At 35.7% G+C, this 25,738-nt stretch overlaps 1 pseudogene; it reads left to right on the top strand.

The window, feature by feature from the left end:
- The first annotated feature begins 325 nt into the window (after positions 1–325).
- The window catches only part of LOC131078938 (NADP-dependent malic enzyme, chloroplastic-like), a 124,467-nt pseudogene continuing 99,054 nt past the window's right edge, over positions 326–25,738 (top strand).

Genomic DNA, 25,738 nt, shown 5'->3' with positions numbered 1-25,738 from the left:
ATTGTGGAGTTTATGTTGCTAGTACTTGGAAAGAAGACAAAACCCTTTGTTAATGAATGTAGATTCTTAACCAAAAGATCAGACTATGGTCTTTGGTAAGGTACCTATTCACCTATTAGTCTAGTGCTTGTATTTTTAATGCCAATTTTTGCACCCATATAGACATTTAATACAATGGAAAATAATTGTTACAAAGACATGAGTCCAAGTCTTATTACATGTTTTGCTACACATAATCATTATAATCAAGGGCACACTCTTGCCTTGGATAACAACTATTGAATGTAGGCTTGGCAGATTTGTTGCTGACTTCTTTATCTTATTGATGCAAGTAAAGAAGCTAATGAAAATCATTCGTGGTCCTACCATACACCATTGCAAAAATACATGGCTATGATGAACCTTTAGGTATTTCATTTTTTCACTCCAAAATATTTGTGAGTATCAATTGATTTGAGCAGTTTGTTATTTCAAATGATAATTTTCACAGCAACATAGTTGTATTTTATTAAATTTATTTCAATATTGAAGAGATTACGGGTTTGTGGAATTGGACAGATGAAACCTATACTTCCATTTAGTGTTATTATCTCTAATATTGCCATGATCTTAATTTTGAACTTTTAAACTTTTAAGTTAATTTATTTTGAACTTTTTTTCTATAGAATTGTTTTGTTGTATTTTTATTAGTTTGTCAAGGAATCCTTGACCATCCCTTCTTGTTGAAAACAATAACAATATAACTTATGTACAAAATCATTTTTGTAATTAATTTTCACTTGCATTAACATGGATATATATTGGCAAGAGAAGAATGAAAGATTGTTTTACAAACTCTTAGTTGACCATGTTGAAGAACTGCTTCCTATAGTCTACACACCCATTGTTGGTGAAGCTTGCCAAAAAATCAATACTATTTCCAGGCATTTGCAGGATCTTTACATACACTTGAAAGAAAAGTATGTATATCTATGCCTTCCTCAATTTCTTTTCTTAGTATTGGGATCATGTAATTTCATTTATTACTAACTAGGATCATGTAGTTGTATGGTATGTGCATTCAATCCATATCTGAAATTTTCTTTCAATTTTTGGTCAACTCTTGTTTTTATACAATTGTTACCAAGATATTTTTTTTTTGTTTGAGGAACACTTCTAAGGATTGTCTGAGTTGGGGTGCCTAATTTATTGTCATCTATCATTTTATGGATAGTAAATAGTAGAGTGCCTTGTAACCTGCTATCATCAACTTTGTAAGCACTGACATGTTCCTTCATTGAACATTGTGTTGTCTTTCATAATAAATATATCATGTATGTCTATTACAAAGTTGGATAATATTTTCTAGATTCTTGTTCACATATGAAAAGACTATGACTTCTCTCTAGGATCTAATTTTGAGGTAATTGAAATTGGAAAGGGAAAGATCCTTGAGGTTTTGAAGAACTAGCCTGAGCAAAACATCAAGGTTATTGTTGTCATTCATGGTGAACATATTTTGAGACTTGGAGATCTTGGATGCAAGGTAAATTTCATGCAAAGAATTTGACTTTCCATGTGTTTATATTTCTACTATCTATAATATAAAGGGTGCATCTTGTAATTTCTTTGTTCTTACATTTCTTTTCTTTCCAACATGTTACATTTATTTTGTTGTGTTATGATTATTGGATTTTGTGTTATTTCATTTGACATGTTTGTTATGAACAATTATTATCAGGGAATAGAAATTCCTATTGGAAAACTTGCTCTGTATACAACACTTGGGGGAGTTTCTCCTTTAGAGGTATTTGACCCTTGTAATTATAGATCTTGTTTTAAATTAGTTTTCTGATTTTAGGATGTTACCCATTTATTTCACTAGTCAGTGATTACTGATTAATAATATCAAATGATTGTTGCTATAGTGGTAAATTATTTGTGGTTGATTCTAGAAAAATACTACAAAATAAAACTTGAATTAGCATTTTATTAAGTTGCATAGATCACCTTGTTTTATTGATTATTAAAGTCTTGTTTGTATTTCTTCTCATGCACAAACTTGCATTATTCATTTTGTGTTAAATTAATTTTAGCTAGTAAGATACCATGTAAAAGGTATCAATGTTTTCCCCTTTTCTTGTGTATGTTTTGAAAAGTTGGTAGTGAGTTCTAAAATAAAATGCATTTTGGGTCATGGGGATATTAACTATGCTACGTGATAGCCATATATGACATGATTCTAGTTTGACAACTTGTATATGATCAATGTCTTCCTGTAACTATTGATGTTGGGACCAAAAAGGAAATATTGTTGAATGATGAATTCTACATAGGGCTTAGATAGAGACATGCTACAAGCCAAATTTTGTTCTTGACTAGAAAATCTTTCATCTTTACTTTTCTAATTTTTCCTATGGCCCAATTATACATGGTACAAGTTTCTAACTATATTATGTCTTCAAGGAATATGGTGACCTCCTTCACGAGTTCATGTTTGTTGTCAAACAAGCTTATGGAGAGAAATTTCTTATCCAGGTCAAGAGGAGCCCCTACTTTTAACTGAAATGTATCTTTAACTTGATATTCCTTTTTCAAATTAGATTAAGGATATGATTTAAGTTTTACCTTTCCTATCAGCAAGTAATAGTGAATACCTAGCACAATTTTTCTATAACAATTGTATCTTCAGTTAATACCTAATTTACCATGTTCAAATGTTTGAAAAAATAATATATGCAGAATAAAAAATTATTAAGAATTTAAATTCTCTTGCAACCAAAAGAATCAATCATCTATCATATTTTAGTAATTGTTTGGTTTACATATCATTGTCATTTTCTTTTTTGGAATTGAAGACTTTTCTTCTGGAGCTTAGAAATATTGCACTCTTTTCTAGCCTTTTTTGAAAATAAATTAGTAATTACTGTGAAATGCATGGGCAAGGACATGTATTGTAGATCTTATTGCATTGGAAGTAGCCAACGAGGTATTATAGGATAGCTACTTTTAATAAATTTTCTTGCTATGCCATTTCATTGACACATTGGTGGTGGAGTAACTATTTTTTGTTGTATCTACATGTTTAACACATAAGTGCTTCTTTTCAAGAAAAAATATCATTGAATGAAGCTCACAAGAGGATATGGCTAGTGGACTCTAAGGTCTCTCTCAATCTATCCATGTACCCTCCTTCCAAATGCCTCGGGATGCATGCACACAAAAAATTGAGTTGTCCACGATCTTAATTAGTTTACTACACAAGTTCTTTAGATATCATATTAAACTATCAAATTGGAGGAATCAACTAGTTTGTCTTCTTTTGTTGAAATTGTTAAATATCTGCCAACATAGAAGAATTATTAGAATTAAAATGTTGATTTTACTATGTACACCATCTTATTGGCATTTCAGGGGCTCATTGTGAAGTCCAAAATGGAGTCCCTTCAACACTTCAAAAATCCATGGGCACATGAGCATGAATATTGTAAAAGATTATTGGATGCCGTGGAGGTTGAAAATGTTTCCTTCTCAGAGCATTAATTATCTTTTCTTAACATACAAAAGATTTTTATAATCCCTCTTGGTGTTCTTAAAAAAATAGCTTATTGAGATTCCATGTTGTCTTTAGGTTGATCATAATAAGTCTATCATACTATTGTAATTGAAATATAGAGTATCTAAACTTTTATATTTTGAACAGTTAATCAGGCCTACGGTTTTGATTGGAACTTCAAGAGTTGGAAAAACTGAGGTAATTTATTTATTGTAGCTTCATTTATTTACAGAAAAGATAAAGATGTAGAAGTATGTATGATCAATTTTTATTTAAGTTTTTATTCAGTTATTTAGGTTATCAAGCAAGTATAGATTATCATCACAAAGGGTTTATACTCATTATTTAAATAATATTTGTTGACTTCTTGTAGAAACCATTTATTTTATCTCTTTCAAATCCAACTTCTTAGTTTGAATGCATGGAAGAAGAAGATTATACATGGAGTAAGGTATACTTTTTTCATTTTACATAAATTGCAGTAAGAAAATTGCTGAGTTTTTGTCATTTTATTCCAAAGAAATTTTTGGATATCTAAGTACCACTAATGAAAAGAGAATTTATATATTTCTAATAGACAACTTCTCATGCAAATGAATGGAGGAATTTGATTTTTAGAAGTTGAATAAAGATGCTATTAATCAAAGCATAAGGAGACACCAAATAAAGAGAAATAGAACACCCCAACTTTATCATTGCAACTTGAATTAGTGATATAATATAGGACCCTATTTAAATATGACTTCTACAAGAATAATTTATAGTACTTCGATTCATTATTATATTTTCTTAGGGATGTGTAATATTTTCTAGTGAGAGTCTTTTTTATCATGTTACTTATGATGGAAAGACTTTTACTCATGGCCAAGTTTCCTTTATCACTTCTACTTGAAGTTCCTGTAAAAAGCTAGCAAAATATATTTTATTTATATTGTATTATGGATTGATGAAGCACTTAACATCTTTCCAATTGTTTTGCAATATCAATTTTGTTAGGTAAAGGTGCACTATCAATTTTTTTATTTTTTTGGTTGTTACCATCCATGGCGGGTACTCATCATAATTGTCAGTATACCTTTTAGAATCGTTTGAGCTTATATTTTTTATTTAATTATTTGTAGGTTAATAATGTATATATCTTCCCTGGATTTGGTTTAGGCTTGGTCATGTCAGGAACAATTCATGTCCATATTGATATGCTATTGGCAACTTGTAAGTATTTTTTAATTTTATCCTATGCATGTAACCTTTTGGATTATGCTCAGTATAAATGACATAAACCCCGACTTTTTATTGTGTAACAACTCAAGCTTTAGCTCAATAGGTTACTAAAGAGCATCTAGAGAAGGGTCTCATTTATCCACCATTTTAAAATATCAGAAAAATATGAGCTCACATAGCCATAGAAGTTGCAGCAAAATCCTATGAACTAGGTAAGCCCTAAACTTATTTAGGAGCTAAGAGTCAAAATAGAGATAATGGACATATTGAATCTAGATATGAAATTTATTTGCATTGATAGAAATTGAAAGGAAAAGAAAACAACAACTCAACTAGATAGCTTTATGTTATGACCATGTTTTATCCTGAATTTCATTTTTTAGGATGCAATTTATAAATTGCATAGTGCTTTATAAATTAATTATTAATGTTATCATGCTTCAACATTGGATGTTTCTAGTACAGGACTAGCAATGAATATCATGGGATAACATTTTTTCATAGGCTTGCTATGCCAAGATGTCCTTAAAAATATTTGGAAAATGAAGTGTTTTCTAGACATTTTGAATTGACCGAGGCTGAAAATGAAAGGCTGAAGAGGATGGCAACTGAGCTGCAAAGGAGATGCACTGAACTGACTAAGAAGGTCATGGAGCTGAGAAATAAGAATGTGGACTTGGAGATGGAATTGCATAGACAATAGATGCTAATCAAGAAACAGGAAGTAGGGCAATTAACTGACCAGTTTAATGGCATGTTATGAAGCTTTGTAAAAGTACATTGATGACTTTTGTTGAATAAAACCTCAGTAATGATGCAAAATATTTCCAATAAGACATATTAAATGGTTATTTTCAATAAAACAGATTGAATAATTATTGAATTGATATTTTCAATAAAATAGATTGAGTTCATTTAAACAAGTTGAATGGTTTTTGAATGGTTCTTTCAAAAATTCTAATGGATGATGAATGGTTATACATGGCTTTTCCATGTAGTATTTATATAGTTATTTGTAATAGATTGTAATATATCTTATGTTATTCAATGTGGATAATAAACTAATAGAAGTTGGTAAAAGTTATATCATATCTTCCTTCAACATTTTTGTTATATTGTTACTGATCGGGTTAGTCAACAATTCAGACAAATGTAAATAAGCACTGAATGAACTCAAATAAACATACTAAATTTACTCACAAAATGAACCCGGAAAATAAATAAGCATATATTGAACTCAGAGAATGAACTCAAAAAACTAACTCAAAAAGTAAATAAGCATATAATGAACTCACAAAGTAAATAAGCATATTATGAACTCAGAAAATGAGGTCATTCCCTCACACAATTTACAAAATATACTTAGAGAATGAGGTGATGCCACATATGAACTCACAAAGTAAATACGCATATTATCAACTCAAAAAAATAAGGTCATGCTTACACATAATTTATAAAATATACTTAGAGAATGAGGTAATGACACATATGAACTTAGAAAGTAAATAAGCATATAATTAACTCACAAAGTAAATAAGCTTATTATAAACTCAAAAAATGAGGTCATGCTCACACAAAATACACTGAGGCAATGAGGTGATGCCACATTTATTAATTCTTCTTTCCCATTCTAAGTCATGCTTCTACATAAAACGTTCTATTATTATAAACTATCTATATAACACATTTCAATTATCTTTGTATGTTATCCATAACATGACAAGTTATTCTATGCAAACTAATATAGCACAATGTGTTATCATGCATACAGTAATATAATACAACTCGTTATCCTATGGTATGTAATATAACACTGTGTGTTAACACATACTAATATACTCACACCATTTATTAAATATACTCGGATAGAGTACAAATATTAAGAACCTTTAAAAGTTAGACTAACACTGCATGTTATGCGCTTGTTGTAGTTTCACGGCTACCTTGGTCAACACAAAGAGTTGACCCAAAAAATAGCAAAACTATGTGTTATGTGCTTATCGTTGTATCATAGGGATGCAGCTAAAGTGGCTCCAAAAAGTCATGAAAAGTCAATAACACGAAGGTTAGTCAAAAATTACACATCTTGGTCGTGCTTGGCAGAACTAGTTGCATCTTTCATTTTTTGGAAAAATCAAATAACATTAAGGTTACTAAGTCATTTTGGAGCCAGATTAGCCATGTCCCTATTGTAGCTCCCTTTGGTCAACGTAGAGAGTTGACCATGAAATAGTGATAGCATTCTTTGCATGTTATGGGATGCAGCTAAACTGGCTCCAATAAAAGAAAAGGAGATTTAATTTATTTTTCAAGGAGAAAAAAAATAAACAAAATGGGGGAGCCTCGGCCCCCCCGCGTTGTGGGTGGCGACCCCCAGCGGCGGCCGCAGCCACAGCTACACTGTGGGCCGCAACGCTCAGTAACCTTCTTGTTATTGACTTTTCCAAACAATGAAAGACACAGCTAGCTCTGCCAAGCATGGTCAAGATCTATAATTTTGACTAATCTTCATGTTATGTGCTTATCATTGTTTTGCAACTCTCTTTGGTCAACATAGAGAGTTGATCGCAGAATAGCGATAGCATTCTCCATGTGTTATGCACTTTCACAGTTTTACAGATACCCTAGTAAATGCAATTTGTTGACCCGCAAAATTGTGAAAGCGCATAACACACAGAGAATGCTATCGCTGTTTCGTGGTCAATTCTCTGCGTTGACCAAAGGGAGCTACGAAATGGCGATAAGCACATTACACAAAGGTTATTAAAAAATTACAGATCTTGGTCATGCTTGGCAGAACTAGTTGTGTCTTTCATTTTTCTAGAAAAGTCAATAACATGAAGGTTATTGAGTCGTTTTGGAGCCAGTTTAGTCATGTCCCTGCAAAATTGCGAAAGAGAAGTCCATAACATGCAAAGAATGTTTTCACTGTTTCACGGGTCAACAAATTGCGTTGACCAGGGTAACTGAAAAATTACAAAAGCACATAACATTGAGAGAATGCTATCGCTATTTTGTGGTCAAATCTCTACATTGACCAAAGGGAGATGTGAAATAGCGATAAGCGCATAACACAAAGGTTAGTAAAAAATTATTGATCTTGGTCATGCTCGACAGAATTAGCTGTGTCTTTCACTTTTCAGAAAATTCAATAACATGAAGGTTACTGAGTTTTTTTGGAGCTAGTTTAGTCGTGTCCCTACAAAACTGTGAAAGAGAAGCACATAACACACATATAATGTTTTCACTATTTTGCGGGTCAACAAACTATGTTGACGAGGGTAACTGCGACACTGTGAAAGCGCATAACACGTAGAGAATTCTATTTCTATTTTGTGGTCAACTCTTTGTGTTGACCAAAGGGAGTTGTGAAACAACAATAAGTGCATAATATGAAGGTTAGTCAAAAATTACAGATCTTGATCATGCTTGACAAAACTAGCTATGTCTTTCATTTTTTGAAAAAGCCAATAACACGAAGGTTACTGAGATGTTTTGGAGCCAACTTAGCCACGTCCCTATAAAACTATGAAAGCACATAACACGTAGAGAATACTATTGCTATTTTGCAGTCAACTCTTTGCATTGATCAAAGGGAGTTGTGATACAACGATAAGCGCATAACACACAATTTTGCTATTTTGTGGCTAATCTAGCTCAAAAATGGCTCAGTAACCTTCGTGTTATTGACACTTCCAAAAAATGAAAGACATAGCTAGTTCTGTCGAGCATGACCAAGATCTGTAATTTTTAACTAACCTTCGTGTTATGCAAAAATCGTGACTTTTTGGAGCCAGTTTAGCCATAGCCATTCATGACCACCAAAAATATCCTTGGATACTTTCAATAAGTTCTACCTTGACATGTAAATTTCTAGCCTCCAAAATATAAAACTCTAGATCAAGAATTTATTTTTGATCCTCGTACATGTCTTACCTCTATCAATGTCCTTACCATACCATCAAATGTTTTATTCTTAAAGCTTTAAAATCTAATATAATTACAAGAAACATCATTTACCATAAGAACAAAACCACCATGAATAGCTTGGTAGGAATAAAAATAAACTCCTATGTTGACATGTGATTACAAGCACGAGAATCTAATAACTGTTCCTCATGATATTATAAGATATTACAAACATATAATACTTTGACTATATACCTAAACTTGTCTCAATCAAATCTAATTCCTTTATAGAGTTATCCTTGTCTTCTTTCTTGTTCCAACAATATTTCTTATGGTGCCCTATTTTTTTGCTACACTAGCATTTTTCCTTACTTTTTTATTTTGCATTTTGATTGAAATCTAGATGTGTCTCTTGAATCCTTCCCATTTCTCTATGCATTGAATCCTCAACGCCATTTATTTTAATGCTGAATTTTTTGTGTTACATTTCCTCCTCACCTTTTCAAATAACAAATCCCCCACAACAAAATCAAATTCAGTGATTTCAATTGTGCTAAAGCTAATGAAAGTGACTAAGTGATTCTATGATTCCTAAATTGAACATAATAATGTGAATTTTGTGTCTTCTATTTCTTAGGCACATGGACGAATGAAAATAGGATTTTAATAGTTCATAAGTTTCCATGAAGACTCTACAATTGTCTTATAATCCTATTTCTTCAAGTAGTAAATTGAATTTTGTGGGTTCTTTTTTAAGGTTGTATTTTTTTCCTAGAGAGGATTTTCCTAGGTAGATTTAGTGTTAAATCTTGTGGTATGTTTATTATTCTTTTGCATTATACATTTTAAATACATATTTTGTATATTTTTCTCTCATTATAGTTATGTTGAAAAGCTATACATTATTACAAAAAAATAATCTGGTATTAGAGCTTGATTATTAGATTGTAAAATGGAAATATTTTTCTAGTTATTTACCCTTAATGTGAGATGAATCTAGTGCATATTTGAATCTATGGTCTTGAAGGGAAAAGAAAAAGGAAAAAAATAAGGTTTTAAATGTGTTTTACATCTAGGTTGTTGAAACTTTTTAAGATAAACTTTGAAAAAAGTAGACCTCATAATTAGGTTGAGAAGACCCAAAAACTATTGATCCATTAAAAAAATAGTCCACTTAAGAGTAAACAAAAATTATCCTTTTTTAGGGTTTGGACTAATCTTTGTTATTTGACATTCATATAGTGATATGAAATCTATATAGTCATATGGTCCATATAGGTTGCAGTTAGCTACATTGTTTGTTATAAAATTAGCATATTTTATAATATATTCTCCTACGTATGTGTTGTGTCATTCTAGGTGCAAATGACCAAAAAAAAAGTGTATGATTGGTCACTAGGTATAGAGGTGATGTTAGAGAAAGTGCAAGTGTGATGTTGATGTATGGAAGGTGCTGCATAGAGTTTTTAGAGCTTTATCCCTAGTCCTATGGGTAACTAGCTACCAATGTCAAATGTATTGGTCATTTTGGGGCCAAAACTCTTAGTTATTACTAGCTTAAATAAGGAGTTGATGTTGGAATTATGCAGGAATTGATTATGGGTATGTGCACCAAGTTGTAGTACCAAAAGGGGGTCTTAAGATGCCACTTTTTTCTAAAATCAACAAAGTCTGAACTTCAATGATAAATTGAAGATAGTTACACTCTAAATTTGAAGATGCAACAAGAAAAAGAGTCAGAGTGCTTCGAGTCTACTTTCTAAACTACTAATTTGTTTTGAAAATGGTGGAGATTAAGGGCTTCAAAAAGGGGGGCCACAAAAAGTGGTCTTGTTTTTATGCAAAAAACATAACATAGCGTCTCTTGTGGCCCCCCTAAAATGTTAATTTTTATTTTATTTTTAAAATCACTTCAGTGAGAAATTAGTTAACACCTTGTAGTTTATGCCATATTTTTCAGCTAATTTTTAATGAGTATATGATTTTTTACTAATTTTCAAAGTGGACACATCCTGAAAAACAAAAATTTGAGCGTGCTCCCCCCTAAAATCATTGATAACTAATCAAAAATAAAAAAATAAAAAATTTAAATTGTGTAGAATGGAGTCTAGTTTTTAAAAATGTAAGTTCAAAATTTGATGAACGTGTAAAAAACTATACGCAAAATAGTGCATGTTGGTTTTTGACCGAAAACGGACACACTAACAAAATAATTGTAGATGAAAGCCTTAATGAAATCAAAATGTGAAAATAATTACATGCTTAGATATCTAAGAGAGATATCGAGGTCTCTATGGTGCTTTTTTTTAGTTTTATTGAAACATGTGCAAACCTGATGGAGAGCACGACCAAAAATATGTGAAATTTTCTAATCTTCTGTTAAAAACACGTCTCAGGCCTGAAATGGTCATCCAACCCTTTGGGTTGGATTCCCAAGTACAATCCAACCCAAAGGGTTGGTGGTTTCCAATGTAGACCATTTGGCGAGTGTCAAATATGGCACTCGCCAAATGAAAAATTTGACTTTTTCCATTTTGCACGCACCTAATGAGAAAATTCATTTTTTTTCATTTGGTGAGCACCAAATGTCCTGCATTGTCCAATTTGAAGGTTTTTTGATGCAAATTTTTCAACTTGGGCACAAGCTATACCCATCCTAAGAGGAGAATATATACATGAAATATAACATTTAAGTGTAAGTCACATTTCAATATGTTTGAGAGTGGTTTCAACTCTATAGGAGTTATAATGTAGATTCTAGTTTTTAGAGGATCATATTGAATTTCATACTTAGACAAATTTCAATAATCAACATGCTCCTATTAGCATTCTGTAGATTCGTATCTCACTATCTTTATCTTCCCTAAACTCTACACCTATCTCTCTCCCTCTCTTGTCTCTCTCACTTCTCTCTCCCCTCTCTAGGTATATCCCACCCTCTCTACCTTTCATCCCTTCCTTGTACCCTAATTTATATCCTTGACTCCCTTCCTCTCTTTTATCTCTCACGCTCTTATTATTTCTCTCTCCTCCCACTCATTTCTCTTGTTAACTACCAATCCCTTCTATCCTCTCTCCCCATATCTAGGGCTCTCCTTCCCTCCCTATTCACTTCACTACCTCTCCCTCCCTAGATATTATTACCCACCTCTCTCTCCCCCTCTAGGTTTCTCACTTATCTAATTGTCCGCCCTCTAGTTCTCTCCTTCCCTCTCCACCTTTCTCTCCCTTTCCCTTTCCCCTATCTATTTATGAACACTCTCCCTCTCTTCTCTCTCTCCAAACCTAGATCCATCTCCTCATTCTCTAGGTCTCTCGCTCCCTCCATTTCTACCTCTCCATCCATCCCCTCTTACTCATCTCTTTGTTCTTCTTTCTCTTCTCTTCTCTCTCCCTTCCCTCTCTAGATCTCTCCCTTCCTTTCTTCCCCTCTCCATTTATATCTCCTCCCCCCACTCTCTAATTATCTCTCTTCCTCTCTTATTTGCTATCTTCATTGTCTATTTCATTAACTCTCCAACACACCCTCTCTCCCCTCTCTAGGTTTCTCCCTCCCTTCCTCTCCACCTATCTACCTTTGCATATAGGTCTCATTACCCAGCTCTATTTATCTCCCTCTATCTATCTCACTCCTCTCTAACAATATAGGTTTCTCACCTATCTATATGTCCCCTCTATAGTTATCTATCTCTCTCTCCCTCCTCCTTAACCCTATCCCTTTATGAACTCCCTCCTCTTATCTTCCTCCCCTAACCTCTTTATCTCCTCCTTCCATAGGTCTCTCACTTCATGTCTACCTCTCCATCTGTCCCCTCTTACTCTCTTTTTTCTTCTATCTCTTATCTTCTCCCTCCCTCCCCTCTCTAGGTATCTCTCTTCCTTTCTTCCCCTCTCCCTCTCTATCTCCCCATCCATACATACCCCCATATATATCTCACTCCCCCACTTTTTAATTCTCTATTCCTCTTGTACTCTCTCTCTACATTCTATATCATCAACTTTCTCTCTCCCCTCTCTAGGTTTCTCACTTCCTTCTTCTCCACCTATCTACCTCTACATCAAGTCTCATTACTCACCTCTCTCTCACCCCCTCTATCTATCTCAATCCTCTCTCTTGTCATCGAGGTCTCTCATCTCTCTTTCCCCATATATTATGACCCCTAACAATGTGTAATGGGTCATATGGTGTCCTAAGGGGTCATAGGACACCATATGACCCCTTAAGACACCATATGACCCATAACGACACCATATGGTATCCTAAGGGGTCATAGGACACCATATGACCCCTTAGGACACAATATGACCCCTAACGACACCTAAGGGGTCATATGGTGTCCTAAGGGGTCATAAGACACCATATGCCCTCTTAGGTTACCATACGACCCATAACGACACCATATGGTGTCCAAAGTGGTCATAGGACACCATATGACCCCTTAGGACAACATACAACCCATAACGACACCATTTGGTATTCTAATGGGTCATATGACCCCTTAGGTGTTGTTAGGAGTCATATTGTTTCCTAAGGGGTCATATGGTGCCTTATGACCCCTTAGGACACCATATGACCCCTTAGTACACCATATGGTGTCGATATGAATCATAGGGTGTCTTATAAGCCCTTAGGACACCATATGACCCCCTAGTACACCATATGGTGTCACTATGGTCCTATGGTGTCCTATGATCCCTTAGGACACCATATGACCCCTTATGACACCATACGACCCATACTGACAACATAAGGTTTCTTAAGGGGCCATATTGTGTCTTATATGACCCCTTAGGACACCATACAACCCATACCAACACCATATTGTGTCCTAAGGGGTCATATGGTGTCCGAAGGGGTCATAGGATACCATATGACCCCTTAGAAGACCATAGAACCATAATGACACCATATTGTATCGTAAGGGGTCATATGGTGTCCTAAGGGGTCATACGACACAATATGACCCCTTACGACACTATGACCCTTAACAACCCCATATTGTGTCCTAAGGGGTCATATGGTTTCCTAAGGGATCATAGGACACAATATGACCCCTTACAATACAATAGTAGAGCATTGGCTCACTTTTGCAGCTATATCTTAACAACCCCATATTGTGTCCTAAGGGGTCATATGGTTTCCTAAGGGGTCTGTTGTTCTCAAAATCTTATTCACTTTAAAATCCTTATAATGATATGATAACTCTGTATGCAGAAGAGAGATTAAAGAGAAGGGAACTTTCAGGACAACATATGACAAGGTTTGATTAACCTTCCACACTTCAAACTTATCCAAAGCTCAGGCGGGTATACCTTTGTGAACTGAATTCACACTTTTAAAAGATAAATCCATAGCAAACTAGTCTGAAAACCAGTGGATCTAATCACCTTAAAACTAACTGAAACAAAGGAATGAAAATTGTACTCATGTTTAGTATTGACCTACAAGATATGTAATAGACAACCTTGATCTACAATAGTGCCTTATCCAAGGTCACAGAGTCATCTAAGTTCAAACAATACTTCCACAATCAAATATCTCTACATATTCCATCAATTTGGCTTCTCCAAATCCCTATACATGCCTGACACACATAAGAATTTATTCATATTAAACTAAACTATGTTCATCAAAATTCAAAGTATCCCACAAAGAAATTACTGGTAGAAATGATTCATGCATATTTAATTCCCCTCCCGAAGAGAAAAGCTAAGAAACATATCTATTGAAAGTTGCCTTACAACTCATATTCAAACGAAATAACCCTAGATTACTCAGAATGAAACAGTAAACAATTGCAAACATACTTGAAGACAACACAAGGCTTAAACTCAAAACCAATGGTCTATGTATTGATATTTCTTCTGAAAATATTACAAAAACATTCGAATATTCTCCATCAAAAACTTGAAAAAAGCTCAGATAAATTTCTGCAGCATTTTCTTACAATTCCTTGCGATCATTTTTTTTACTAGTCCTGGTATCCATTTATAACAATATGGATGCACACATAGCTTCAGACTTTCCTAGGAGAGTTTGTTACAATCATTACTTCTTAAGAAGAAGTTACAAAACCTTTTACAAATACAGTTACAAGTCTCTTTCAACATCCGCAGCTTCTTCCTCTTGTTGTTTTGTTGCAACATTTTCTAACTGCTCCACATCAAGCACTACATACTTTCTTGTCCATCCTGATACAACTCATCAATAGGCCATGAGAAGTTAATTACTTTTTCTTTTGTCTTGGCTAATCTTTTCCAAGAATTCCTCATTTTATTGACCTCTGAATTCAGGAAACCATAATGAGATTTGATTTTCTCAATCTCCTCAATTGTTTTGACAAATATGGAGGCATCCTTTGATTTAACAATTCCTTTTATTCTCAGTGACAATTTGGCTTCCAATTCCTTAAGCCATATTTGTTTGTCCTTTAATTGGGTTGGGCTAACAAAACCTCCTGGGAGTAATTCAAAAACTTGATCAGTGTACTCTTTCTTGTACAAGTTGATCTTTCTATCTGCATTATCTGCTCCTTCTGCCAACTTTACTAAATCCTTTGTCATATCATTGGTGGATTTAATAATGGGGTCAGCCCTTACCTCATCATAGGATACACAAATCAGTTCTATATCCTGCTCTCTAGGTCTCCATTTATCAAAAATAGGCATTAATATAGCCTTGTCCCCATTTAACTCATTCCACATTTCCAGAATCTTACTCATGTTGTTATACATTAGTGAAGACCCTATAGTGTTAGCAAAACTTAAAATTGTAGCCTTTACTCTCTCTTCATATTTCTTTGCATATATGGCCTTAGCTTGTTTTAAATTCTCCAACTCATGGGGAGTGATCTGAATCAACTGAGAACTAGAAGGTGCTGGAGATGGTGGGAACTCAATAATGGGGCTAGTAGGTGGAGGTCTTGCAGGAGAAGAGGAGATCATCAATGTTGAGGACTCACCTTCATGGTATTGTCCTACCAACTGGCTTTGTAGCTTGGCGATGATGCTATCTTTACCCCTTACCTCTTCCTTGGCACTGTTGTAAGCTTTCAGAATTGTCTCCAACTTAACTTGGAGATTTGCCTTTTCCTTAGCCTCTGTTTCTGCTACTGCAACACTAAACTTTGCAGTCTCTAGCATAGTGCTAGCAGCTTCCACTACCGCAGTGCTCTGCACTCTTTTCACTATCATTCCTCCAAGGTAACTTGACCCTGGGGTGTCCTTATTCCTCCTATTTTCATCTCTTTTAAGAGACCCCATGAACAGTGCAGCATTATCTTTGTTGAAAGTGACTCCCTCCATAGGTTTGGTCTCCTTTCTTACTGCCTCTAGAACTAAGGCATCTGCTATGTCCCATTCAGGGAGAATGAGTACCCCAGCCTGTTCTACCATGTCTCTTCCTTGCTTGAGAGTGATGGTCTTAAACTCATCAACCATTTCTTGCTTTATCTCTTCCTCCACCACAGTTGGATCCTTGTGGGGCTACTCACCTTTCCTCTTTTCACACCTAGCATTAAATTTATCAATGTTCTACTTCCACACAAATTGCATGAAAGCTCCTGATGTGACAAAGTTATTGTTAACCAAGAAATCCTCACTGGCTTGTTTGATCTAAGGATCCCACTTCTGGCCTTTGAACTCATTTGTAGTGATGTTCATCTCAGCAGTAAGGGGTTCTTCTGGCATTCCCTCTTCCACTTCATCATATGTGTATGCTATCTCTCCAAGACTGCCTAACTGTAACAGTTGCTCAGTTGCTGCCTATTCATCTCCTATATGAATAGGGGATTGAGATGGGGAATACAAGGGTTCATCAGATTGTACTTCCTTTCCCACTCTTTGTTTCTTTGGGCTATCTTGAATGTCAATGACATCCTGTATCTTCCTCTTCCCTTTCGAGGTAGAAGGCTCCCCTATTGTTGGCATCAACACACTATAGTTGGACTTCTTATGCAACATGTAATCACCATGAGGTATTGCTCGGGCAGATGCAGACCTATTTAGAACCAGTCTTGCCTTTTTTAGGGTTGTTCTTAATTACAACCTCCCTCTTTTCTTTCAATGTTTGCATCACATCCTCAAAACAAAGAATTAAGAACTTTATCTTCTCTTCAAAGGGGTGAAAGCTAGAAAAAGGGTCATAGCTAGTGTCAAATTGGTGCACAAAGTCTAAAGCCTTTTTGTAGGCCACCCACTTTTCCTTCCTCAGCTCTTGCTCATCTAAATCAAACTCATTTCTAATGAGGTCTTCAGGAAACTGGAATTGGTGGGGTCTACCTCTGCATATTGCCCTCTTTCTGAACATGTCGTTGAAGAAATCTTCAGGGTTAGCACATTGGGATACTGCAGTTGACAAATGGTATAGTTGAAGGAAATCTTCAAAATACTTCCAACATCCTTTAATTATCACAAATTGATGTGCTATGGTAACTATAGGGAAAATTGTCCCATTACCTCTGCCTGTTAGCTCTGCCTCTTGCACATTACCAATCTGCTTGAGGATCTCTGCAATTCCCACCTTAAGAGGGACCTGATAGGGTAACAAAAATGGAGTGCCTTTGAAACCATATACTCTGAAAACTGTGGAGACAGGGTATAAGTAGATATCATCCCAATTATGGACAATTTTAATATTCTCAGCAAACTCTTTTGGCCTAATGAATTCCAAAAGAACCTTAGGAACTCTTGGATTCTCTGAACAGATAAGAGTCCTAATCTTAGATGCAAAACACTTATCAAACTTTAAGAAGCTTGCATCTTCTCTGTCCCATGATAGCACTGTACTCCATAACTGCACTCGCATCTTTTCTCCATCTTTCTGTTTCACAATATCCATTCCACTTGAAAAATAGACACCACCCTTGAATAAAAATAAATGCATAAGGAGGGAGTACCATCCAAAAGGCCTATCCACTTTCCCATTATTTATTCCTATCAAGCCTTCATGGATGGCATCAGTGATATAGGAAGTATAATCAAAGGTTATTGCCAAAGAAGGGTTCAAAATTTGAGCAATCATTAACATGTAATGAGTTGGTATATTTGCCTCATCATCTTCTCCTAGAATTTGGCAGAGTGACCAGTATAATCCTTTGGCCCTAAGGCTGAATAGATTTAAAGAGAAAGGCTCCTCAGTGTTAGGTCCTACAACTATTAACCCACCTATCCTCACAAAGAATTCTTTAAGAGGCCCATTTCTAAGGTGATTCCTCTGCACACTGTAAACCTGAGCTAGTGATTTAAAATTAATAGGCTCTAGAAAATTGGTAAACTCACTAAGCCCAAAAGCATTTTTGAACTCCTCACTATTTATTTCAATGAGAGTTTTCCCACTTATATCCTTAACACTTGTTGTGATTGGGTCATAATTGTGTGCAACCTGAGTTAGGAGATCTACATCCATGAATACTCTAGGGACCACCAATTTGCCTACATCTAGCTCCCGGATACTGTTCATTAGGGCTGGAGAATTTCTCATACCAAATCTAACCTTAAATAATCCCAAACCAGACAACCCAATTTGAGGGTCTCTTAGCTAGTTGCCCTTGTCATACAACCCCTCTCCTATTTTCAGGCAAGGAGCTCTTGGCACTAGTTCTTTTACCTTTGTTGCCACATTAGTTGACATTGTCAACTATTCTAGGAAATCATCACAGATAGCCCTCTCCTGGTAATTGACCTTTCCTGAGAATTCTCTTTTAGGTGCCATCTTAAAAACTATGTAAGCAATTTAATTACTAGCCCCAACTGTTCTGTAATAAATCAAAACCTCAATTAAAACAGACTGTCATGTAATTGCCAAACAAGAATACAAGAGAACCTATTTTTTGCTTGAAGAAATCTGCTCTGCAACTGAAGAAATTTTCTCTGCAACCGCTTCTCTGCAACAACTTTTCAAAATGATGCCTTCATTCAATTGATCCGAGATCATATACGGTAGTCGGGCTCTTAACTGCGACATTGATACCGCATGCTTCAGCCATCCTTTCAGAATTGAATTCATAGAAGAATTCAAAAATTTCACTCGAACAAGTGACAACATGCCTATATATTTTCTTTTCGTTCTTTCGCCATTTCGCAGAGCATAACATTCTATCAATTTCGCCAAATGAAATCACGCCAGCCATCCGATCAAATGGGACTTGATTGTTCTTTACACTATTTTAACCTCTTTGCCTATGCATTGGGCCTTACCTCTTTTTCACCATTTTGCAAGCTTTACCTTGTGAGCACTTTCCTTTCGCGAAGCTACACCAAGCATTAGATGGAACTCTAACCGCCTGGCCTTTAACTCCTACCGGGGCCATCAACTTTTTCACTAACCGCGCCTCATCTTGACGGCTAATGGTTTTTCGCTATTTCACAGAGGTTAATCCACTCACACCTTCAGGCCATGAAGCAACGAGAAGCATTGGATCAATCTTGAGATGACCATCTTTTAAGTGAGACCTTTATCCAGACATTGTTTGCCCCACTTATTCATCGGTTAACAAATGCCACATGGCACTCAGCCATTAGCCCTGGAAAACTCTTCGGGTTTAGTTCTGAATCAACCACGTGTCTTACTTCCTACATAACCATGGGTTACACCTTGGTGGGCCCTTAATCACCTTTTGAAACTACGTGTCAATCGACACATCACCATCAAGCTTTACAAGAAGTAACAACTTTCACTCCACGTCATACTAGGAAGAACCTCTCTTTCTCTTTCATCATTTCATAGGCCTTAATCCTCATTTGATTTGCAGCCACGAAATGATGAGAACCCTTGGATTAAAACAGAGTTGATCCTCTTTTACCTTTATGCTTTACCTGTTCTTCGGGCCCACTAGCTTTTTCGCCATTTCATAGACCTTAAAACACTAGCATCTTACCTTCACGAACACATGTGAACTGTTAGATTATATCAAACTTGCTTGATGCTTAACAAACTACTTGAATCCAACAGACGTGGGTTGTCTGACTCAGCTTTATCCACTTGGTGTCTAGTAATTCCTGAACTGACATGTCAACTTTTTATTCGCTAAGAGAAAACATCGGGATGCACTTTATCCTTGCCACCTGTATCTGCTAGGTCACTTCTTGGACCCACCTGTTAGTCCTTAAATCCAATTCGCTGACCACTTTGATTTTCGGCCACGTGTCATTATCTTACTTGTCATCTCAACCAGTTGGACTGCTTTCTTGGAATGCCATGTCATTTTTTTGTTTCACGAAAGCTATCTTTTGAGTATCTTTCTCCTATGAAATTGCACTAGCCGTTAGATCTTTGAGAACCTGCGCATCCATTATGCTTCTTATAAACTTCTTTTGCCTGGGCCAAAAATCTTTCGCTGTTTTGTAGGGCATAACATGTGAGCATCTATCAGCCATGAAACAACATGAGCCGTCGATTTCTTTTGAACTTGATCGCCTTTTAGCTATGGAAAAGTCTTCACTGCTGGGTCCCGCCAAACCTTTTTGCCATTTCACAAAAGGTAATTTACTTGCTCGTTTTGGCTGTGAAACAACACCAGCCATTAGATCTTGAGTGAGATGGAGTCTCGTTAAACTTGATCTAATGCACATAGTTGAACATACTTTTCCTTTCGCTATTTTCCATAGCTTAACACACCCGCAACTTTGCCTAATGAAATGGAAAAAGTCATAGATTCATCTAGAAGTTGCGTGACACTTACTGGACCCGACAACATTAGAAGGAAAAAGACATAAGGCATAGATTTTTTACAATTATTTAATGACCGCCTAGGTAGATAACAAGGGGGGACACTTCACATGACCCCAAGACCCATTACTTAAGTGAATAAAGTAATGCAAGAATAGAAACCAGAGGGTTTTGATTAGACATTTGAGCGATTTAAAACTAAAACCCTTAACCCTTAAAGACCTAAAATGGATTTGAAGTAGCTAATAGCATACCTGCCTCAAAATTTCAAAAACCTAGCCAATCATGGGAAAAGAAAACCCATTTCTTAAACATTTATAACAACGGCTCTGACTGGGGATGGTTGATCGCAAGGTCAACACAAGAAACTCAGGAAACTCGGGAGAAACAGACCAAAACACAGACCCAAACAAAAACAATAGGAAGCAAACAAAATATATACAAACCAAGGACCTACTATGCATGGACTTCAAGAGAAATAATGTTTCAGGAATTGTCCATGCACTAGAAATTCCTGTACTTCATCATTCATATTTTTCAAAAAATAAGAATCCTTTCCATTTAAATCACAGACCACAAAAGGGCCCATCCATAATGATTCAAATTTCTTATGTTTTCCCTTGTCCTATCCTCTTGCATTCCATTGAAGAACAATATCATCAATTTGAAACTTCCTTAATGATGTCCTTTTATCAAAAGGTACTTGGATTGCAGTTGGATCTTCAGATTTCTTTTATGAGCTAGAGTTCTGATCTCTTCCACTTCCACTATCTGAATCATTCGGTTTTCCATAGGTTCAGATAGCTCCATGTCTTCAGCTTGCAGGAATTTATAAACTGGAAGAAGATTGTTTACTGGCAATCTAGCTTGTGTACCATAAACTAGTTCAAAAGGTGACATTCCAATGGCCTTCTTGACTGTTACTCTGTCAGCCCATAAGGCTAATTTCAACTTTTGATCCCAAGACCTCTTATTTTCTTCCAGGATTTTCTTGATGATATTAAAAAGGCTTTTATTACCAGATTCAGCTTGTCCATTTCCTTAAGGATGATAGGGTGAAGAGTAAGACATGATTATTCCATGACTGGTACAAAATCCAACAAACTCTTCCGACCTGAAACTCATGGCATTATCCATTACTAATTTTGCAGGTATTCCAAATCTAGTTATAACATTATCCATCAGGAAGTCAATGACAACTTTACTTGTATCTCTTCTTGTTGGAATAGCTTCAATCCATTTAGTAAAATAATCAGTGGCTACTATGATCAATCTATGACCTCTTCCTGATCTCTCAACAATCTCTCCAATAAAATCAATGCCCCATTGGACAAAAGGGGCTTCCACTGTGACTGGAGTTAGGGGCAAAGCTCCTTCATACTTCAATTTGGATGAAATTTTTTGACATGGGTCACATTTCTTGACATGTTCATGAGCATCCTTGAATAAGGTAGGCCAATAGTACCCAGCCTAGATTATCTTACCAGTAGTTGTCTTAGCAGAGTAATGGCCTCCACATACTCCATTATGCATTTTAATTAGCACTCTTTTAGCCTGGAATTCATCCAAACACATTAGTAGTTCTCCATCTCTTTTTCTCCAAAACAGATCACCTTGAATGAGAACATATTTTTGTGACTTGATTTTCAGAGTCCTCTAATTATGTGTCATTCCTTCAAAAAATGTAGCATCTCTTAAAAATTGGACTATCTTTGAATACCAAGGTTGCCTTTCAATACTAGTGACTAAAGTACTTTTGATTTCAACATTATGTATCTCAACATTCAGAAGATTAGATTTAGTCATGAGCTTGGCTAGACCTAGGCCTCTCACCAATTTGGTGATCTTTATTTCCAAGTCAAATTCTTGGATTCTATTAATCCATTTGCACCTTTTTCCTGTAACCTCAAATTGGGACAAAATATCCTTGACTGCAGCATGTGGGACATAAGCAGTGATTTTTGCATTCACAAGGTATGGCCTGACAGCTTTGACAACTTTAACTAAAGCATAAGCCTGTTTCTCCATGGTTTCATACTTCAATTTTGTTGCTTGCAAAGACTTGCTATAAAAGGCTATGGGATGTTCATATCCCTCATTATCTTTTTGTAACAACACTGTGGCTACTGTATGGTACGAAGCAAAAGAGAACAGAGAAATTGGCTTACTGTAATCAGGAGATTTCAGCACTAGTGCTTCCTGAATGGCCCTTTTAATTTCAGCAAAATCCTTTGAGGCTTCTTGATCCCAACAAAACTTGGTATCCTTCTTGAGCAACTTGACAATGGGCTTCACTATCTTTGCAAAGTTTGCAATGAATCTTCTAACAAAATTTACTTTGCCTAAAAAGGATTGAATACCTTTAACATTCTTCAGTTCAGGCACTTTGTTTATTGCTTCAATTCTTTCAGGGTCTATTCTTACCGCTTCCTTGGAAATAATATGCCCCAATAATTTTCCTTCGGTGACCTCAAAATGACACTTCTTGGGATTTAATGACACACCAAATTCCAAAGCCTTATTGAATGCCTTTTCCAAATGTCCACAGTGGTCATCGGCCCTTTTAGAGAAGTAAGTTAGATCATCTTGATAAACCACCATGATGATATTGATGAATTCTTTGAAGGCTACATCCATAGCTCTCTGAAATGTAGCTCCAACATTTGTTAATCCAAATGGCATTCTTACATAGACATATGTTCCCCATGGAGTAGTGAAAGCAATTTTGAACTGTTTAGATTCCCTCACTAACACTTGATTGTATCCTGAAAAACCATCCATCATGGACAAAAGATCACAACCTGTTACTCTTTGCAACATAGCTTCCATATTGGGGGAAGAGTAATTGTCTTATAAAGAAGCGACATTCAAATTTCTAAAATCCACACACAATCTAATGTCTCCATTTTTCTTTCTTACTTGGACCAAATTGGAGACACATGAAGAATGTCTTATAGGTTTGATAATCCCCCCTTCTCTCAACTTAGTCATTTTTTTCTACATCTTAGTTTCTAATAGGGGATTAATAGGTCTCTGCTTCTATCTGAAAGGCTTAGCATCTGGAAGTAAAGGAACTTCATGCTGAAAAAGGTCTTGTCTATATGCCTTTAGGTCTTCATAAGACCAAGCAAAAATATGTTTATATCTTTTCAATAAATTAATAAGATTAGTTCTGACATGAGGGGGTAATTTCTTCCCAATGTATACTAACTTAGGGGATGATTCAGTCCCCAGGTTTACCTCCTCCAACTCTTCTAACTTGGTGGTAGACTGCTGATGTAAGTGACTGTCATTGTAACTGAACATGCTCTCTAGCTCTACCAACCCCTTAGGTATCTCATTTGTTTCCAACTAGACCAAGTTGTTTCCAAACACGGTTTCCTTATTGTCAACCACCTCCACCAATGCATTGCAATCAATCTTCTGTCCATCATAATCATCAACACATTGAATGAACTTAAGAATATCTTCATCATCAGCAAAAACTTACCAATTATACAAATTATCAAGGATGGCAGGCCTAGATTTTATTTCCATATTGGAGATGCCGGTTAGTGTTGCATCATTATTTTTCAATGCAACATTAGTTAGAAAGTGCCATAATATTCTTTGATCTCTCTATCTAATTAATAGAAAATGCACTAAAATGCTCAATGACATCCCAAACTGCATGTTTATACCTCTTTAATCTATCATTTTTGGATGTATATTTGGATCTTACCTGGGAGACAAGCAATTCTGAGTCCCCTACAACTTTCAACAGTTGGATTCCATGCCTTTTTGCAACTTCAAGCCCCAATAACAGGGCTTCATACTTTGCAGTATTATTTGTGCACTGGAAAGCCAGTAAGAAAGAATACTTAAAAGTTATACTTGATGGAGATACAAAAAGAACCCTTGCTCCAGATCCTTCTTTGGAGCAAGCTCCATCAAAATACATCTGACATAAACCATGCTGTTGTGATTCTAGTTCGACCACAATGGGGTCAGTATTCTTCAACTAGGGTAAAATTGGTTGTAGTCTGAAATTATCAAGATCCACATCAATCATACAATTGAGCATACTAGGATCTACATTTTCAATTACCCTAGGAGCATGTGGTTCTTTGTACAACTTGACCTAATTCCCATTGATTGGGATGGTAGCATAAGATAAATCTAGTTGGACATTTCCTCCTACTATTGCTGCCCACTACATGGACAACAACATACCATAATGGGGTTTAGTGTCAATAACAATAACATCCATTTTATAAGTTGCCTCAGGGAATGCTGCTATTTTTACTTCAACATCTCTCATTGTACCTATCACAGGTACTTCCCTGTTATCCATAGCATAGCATTTTCCATATACAATGGTTACTGACAGTCCTAATTCTTTCATAACACCATAGGGCATTACATTAGCAGCAGCTCCTGAATCTATCATGCAGTTTTTTATCAGTTGGTTATTTACTAACAAAGTAACATAAAAAGGATCTACCCGTGAAGGCTCTTGAGTAATAGTGGTTCCAACATAAACCTCTGGGGTTTGGAGTTCCTAATCCTTTCCATTTTTAGCTGAACTGATGGGTAGGACTATGTAACTATCAGATATACTAGAAAACAAAGACAAAGCTGCATCCCCATGTTCTTTTATTTTCAGTAATTCTATTAATGGGACAGTAACTTTCATTTGTGTAAGATCTTAAGCCATGTCAAATGTGGAACTACTACTTAATTTTGTATTAGCTCTAACTCTTTCTGCCTTAAGCTAACTTGCCCTTTTTGCTGTGGCAGCTCCTTGTATATCATTGGTATTTTTATCATCTGTACTCTTGGGTACATCTTTAACTTGTTCCTTCTTTTCTTGACCAATTTTAGGGAAAGTAGTAGCACTACTTGTTGCCCCCTTTTGAGTAACCTCTTTTATGAACATGGAACCAAGCTCACCCTGATCAGTGTCCTTCTTGGTGCTCCTTAAGTTTTAATTGTGTTTTACTTTAGCAATAGTAGCTTTGGTGAGATTTTTAACTTCTTCCTCACTAGGCCTTCTAAGATAAACTTCTTCATCTTCAATTGTTACCACATTCAAGGTAGGATGTCAGTCTAGTGTTATTTGTCCTTGAACAAACCTTTCATTATCCAACACATCACTGTATTCACTTTGTACAGATTGTTCATCACTCTCTATAATAGTCTCAAACATGTTAATGTCAGGCTCAACTTCTTGTCTCATGGACTCTTTAAGGGCTTGAGCTACTGCACACTAATGAGAAGAATGTGGCCCATCACAAGCAATACACCAAGGAGTGTTTTCTACATTATGGATATTTTTCCCTTTTAAGGGATCTGGGGTATCCTGATTCTGAGCAATTTTAGGCTTCTCATTTTGGGGTTTTCCATCTTTCCAGTTGGTATTATAA

This window comes from Cryptomeria japonica, chromosome 2, assembly GCF_030272615.1.
Source record: "Cryptomeria japonica chromosome 2, Sugi_1.0, whole genome shotgun sequence".
NCBI classification, from domain to species: Eukaryota; Viridiplantae; Streptophyta; class Pinopsida; order Cupressales; family Cupressaceae; genus Cryptomeria; species Cryptomeria japonica.
Note: the sequence above shows the minus strand (reverse complement) of the source record. Positions and strands in the feature narration are given on the sequence as shown.